The sequence below is a fragment of the Arachis ipaensis genome, chromosome B04, assembly GCF_000816755.2.
Source record: "Arachis ipaensis cultivar K30076 chromosome B04, Araip1.1, whole genome shotgun sequence".
Classification (NCBI taxonomy): Eukaryota; Viridiplantae; Streptophyta; class Magnoliopsida; order Fabales; family Fabaceae; genus Arachis; species Arachis ipaensis.
The window spans coordinates 119,249,265-119,254,006 of NC_029788.2; positions in this window are offsets into that span (position 1 = coordinate 119,249,265).

Sequence of the window (4,742 nt, forward strand, 5' to 3'; positions counted from 1 at the left end):
AACAGAAATGGAGTAGAAGAGAGAGAAAATCACACCAAGATGTATCCTGGTTCAGCTGCTAAATGCAATGCAACCTACATCCAGTCTCCATCACAACAATGATGGAATTTTCACTATAATCATGATTACATACACTAATTCTCCCTAGGAACTACCCTTCCTATCTGGGACAAGTCCAGAATCTAATCCCAATCCTGAACTTGACTTGGTAACTGCCAAGCTTTCAACTACTAAGTGCTAACCCAACTTGCAAGTGATTTCTACAGAATCATGAAACTCAACAGAGATATACAAATAACCTCTAAGGACATCTATGGCTTTTTCTTTTAATTTTGTGCACTCTACCTTTTTCCGCTCTATGACTTTTTCTTACAAACCTCACTGTTTGCCTTTTTCCATGAGACTCAAGACAAACAAAATTAAACAGAAAATTACAAAATAGAAAACATTGAAGGAGAAGAACTTCTGTTAGCTTGGGTAGCTATAGGAACACTGTGCTTTCACTCTTTTCCTTGCCTCAAGCCCTGGCTGTTCTCCCTTATTTATAGAAGGGGAAGCCTCCAAGGTTGAAGCTCTTGAACCGAGCCAACTTCTTCTTCTTCATGCAAAAACCGGTTCGGCCAGAGAGAGAGAGGAGAGGAAACCGAATGTAAAACCCAACATGCAATTACCTCTGTGTCTTCCTTTCACACCAAGCTTCATCAATCTGGGCCTTCCATCTTGACTTGCTCTCCAACACGGATTTCTAGCCCTTGATAAGTTCTTGATGATGACAGCTCCTTCTGCTCTAACTTCTGCCTCATCCTCCACGTAGCTACTGTAGCTACCTCCTGTAGTGGTTGAGCAAAAGCAGAGACGAGCCATGCTTCAAGGATCTTCTTCCTCTGAGATCACTTCACCACATCTTACCTTTTGTGGCAAAGATCTCAGCCACACCATACTTTTGATTTTCTTTTTCTTGATGCCATCATCACAATGGCCATGCTACTAGCTTTTTCAACCTTCTTCTGATAGCTTAAACTTTCTTCCATATTTCCTGTGAAGTGACCGAAGCTTGAAGAAAGAAGAGAGAAGAGAGAAAACTTTCAATGTGATTTGAACAAGTGAAATAAATTAAATTACTTCTCTTTTGCTTAGTAACGTGTAGCATCATTAAAGCAATCAAATCAATTTCTCTTTCTCTTTCATGTTTCCAATGCTTGCATTAAAACCAAGATAATACAAATTTAAATTCTATAACCCATGTGAGTGGGTAACCGAACTCATCAAGCATTTTCCCTTTTCCTTTCAATTTCAATTCGGACCAAGCTCTTGGTCTTTTACCAAAAAAATTGATTTGGGCTAATAGTCATTAAATCTGGCCCAACTACAATAATAATAATTCAGCCACAGTTTTTAAAGCATTTTTGTAACCAAGACTGAATTTCTTCAATCATATTGGGCTTGCCATATTTCTTTTTGGCCCAAGTCAAAATCTGCAAGCAACAAAAATTATTAATTAGCAAATATGAATTAAAAATTAAATTAATAATTTTTGTGATTAATTATATTAATAATGTTTGATCATCATCAATTTAATTTGGAGTTTTCCAAACTCATCAATCTCCCCCTTGATTACAAACATTATTAAAAATTAAAATGAAAAGAGTAGAGTTTAGAGTACTCCCTTTGAAGATTAGCATTCCTCCCCCTTTTCAAATGTTACATAGCTCCCCCTAAATATATGCCATATTACCAAGGAAAGCATTACTTGTAACATATTTGATCAAGCCTAAAGCCACCATGTATTCAACATATGGTATTTTGAAATGTTGAATAGCTTGATTTATAAGCAGAAGTAGAGTGATAAATAAAACTAATTTGTTATCATATAAATGATTTTTTGCTCAATAACAATCAAAATGCTTGAGTACAGAGTACAAGGCAAACAAAAACACAGTTGATAATTTCCAAACAATATGCTGCCTAATATTTTGATTAAATGAACAACATTTTCCAGTCATCAAATCAGAGTAAAAATTATCAGTTTAAAGTAAGGAAAATATTTTCAATTTAAACAAAATCATATGAAAACAAATTATCCAACATATTAGAGCTTAAGAGAATTATCATAACATAACTAGGTTCCAAAAACAGCAAGCATTTCAACAAAACAAAGAAAATTGTTCTAAATACAGCATGTATTTCAACAAAACAGATCATAGAGTTTACGCATAGGGGTGATTGTAACACCCTAACTACCAAAGCTCACACTTCCGGCTGCGCGACTCTGATAGTTCGGACATTACGACGACTTTTATATTATTTAATACTAAAATATGAGCCTATTTAAAACTTTAAATCGCTATACCACTCCCAAAATACTTTCATTCGACAACGCACATCCATAGATACCATACAACTTTCAGAAACTCATAAAGAGTACATCTATATATATACATACATATATATAAACATTATTACAAGCATTAACCAATACAATTCCTATCCCTCTTACAGATTATATCAAGATAAAAGCGAGGGTACAAAGAATAATAATCTAGAGCAATACAGAGAGCATTTCAACAACTAAATAAACTCTTCGTGACTTCTGTGCCATATCCTGAAAGGGGAAAAATGTAGGGAGGTGAGAACATCATCCTCGAAAGGGTTCTCAGTAGAGGGTTTTTGGGAATTACTGTAATAGGATACGTGAAGATAAACCGTACCCGTGATTAATAACCGTCTTATGCCTCTTTTCAAAAACAACGGTTTATTACAATAAAACTAAAGTCTGAAAGTCTTTTCTGAAAGAAGAACCGTTCAATTCTCAAAAACTCAAAAGCCCTTCAAAACGGTTTATCTATGCGGAACCAAAATAGCCTTTCATATTTTATTCCAAACCAGAAACACAAAACCGAAATCAACCATCGATTCATCTCATTCCAACCACGGCCCTAGGCCCAAACAAATCCAACCAACAACTAATCACCACAGTCCAACAGAGTCCCAGATGCAAACACAGATAGGAAGTTCAAGCACAAACAAACAGTTATTACAAGTAGAACAGTTAGCAATTAATCACATAGGCAAACCAAGTATAATATGCACACCCAAGCAATGTCACATAGATGCATATGATGCATGCCTGTCCCTAGTGGCTGATGATATCATCTGTCGGTTATAGAGCCAACCCGACAAGTCCTGGTAGCTAACCATTGGACTGTCCCTCTGTCGCGCATCCCCAACTCGAGTTATACTCAATATAAACTTGATCATAATCATGATCCATATCCAACACCCTCACTGGTGTATATTCACGGGGGCGAGCTCATCCGGGCTTTCACAGTGCCCGGCCACACTTACGACATAGGGTCAAAAGAGCTTCGAGTCTCAACCTGGAGCACGTGGTGGCTAGCCACTGCTTTCTCCCAGGAAAACTCTTATCTCCGATAGTGGAAGTGCAACATTCACATTTATCAATGATTCAGCATAAACATGCATTCAATCTCATCCATGGATCAACATCCATCTCAGCCATTCGACTCACGGTTCATTCCAGAACCAGCCAATATCCATATCATACACAGCCATTCCGGCTCACGGTTCAATCCAGAACCAATCAATATGTATAATCATACACAGCCATTCCGGCTCTCAACAAAACAGCACTTCCACATTCAAAATCATCAAATTCATGAAATCGGCATTTAAGCCATAAATCATTTTATCAATTCATTTCACTTTGAAATAAAGTTTCAACTCTTTTCAGCCTTGGCTTTAAAGATCTCATTTCTCAAATCATCTTAGGCTCATAAGCCACTTTTACTCAAGGTAAATTCCCCTTTTAAAAACAATGCCACTCTCGGCACCCTCTTTCCAAAACTTCCATAATCATGGCAAGTTAAAAATCTCTTTGAGATATTCAAAATCACCCATCCAACAATGGGATTTTATAACAAAAGTTTCTCGGCAGAGTCCCAAGTCTTTAGGGGAGAATAACATAACTCATTTCGCCAAATTCATTTAAAATCATTAAAACATTGGCTTTCCGATTTGAGTAATAAAATAGGATCTACGCCAAACCGAGTCACGTAATCCTTTACTTCTTTCAAAGCCGTTTCCTTTACTTAGGCAAAACCAACTATAACCCCCATGATAAATTCTAAAGCGTTTCAACTGTCCAAAATTGTTTTAGTCTTGCAAAAATTCAGAATTCAAAGAGTACTTAAAACCTTTCTCAAAACATTTCAAAATGAAACTCGTCAATAGACATTCAGGTTCTTTTAAAGTCAATTGAAACTTCTTTAATTGAAACCCCAAGTCAAATTCAAAGGCATTGCCCCTGTCACATTTAAAACAGCTTTAAAACATAAGTTTCATCTAAATAACTTTCTCCTGAAAGAGATACAATGCCTTTCTTAAGAAGCAAGACTAAATCACAATTTCCTCATTAGTAATTCATTTCAAAAGCATGAATCATCCTTTTCTTGATAATTCAAATAAAATAGTAGAAGTCTTTAACTCATCATTTTTCCAAACAACATTCAATAAAGACTCGGATGTTATAGAAATTTCGGCAGCATCTCCCCTAAAACTTGGACTTTGTCACCCGGTTTGGGTCCCAACTAAACCGTTCCACAATCCTTTTCAACAGTCCAGAATCCAAAATTAATTCAAAATCAAGCTAAATCCAACAGTCACCTCAATGGCATATCTCAAGGAAACCGTTTCAAAATCACACCAATATCAACCGAATTAAC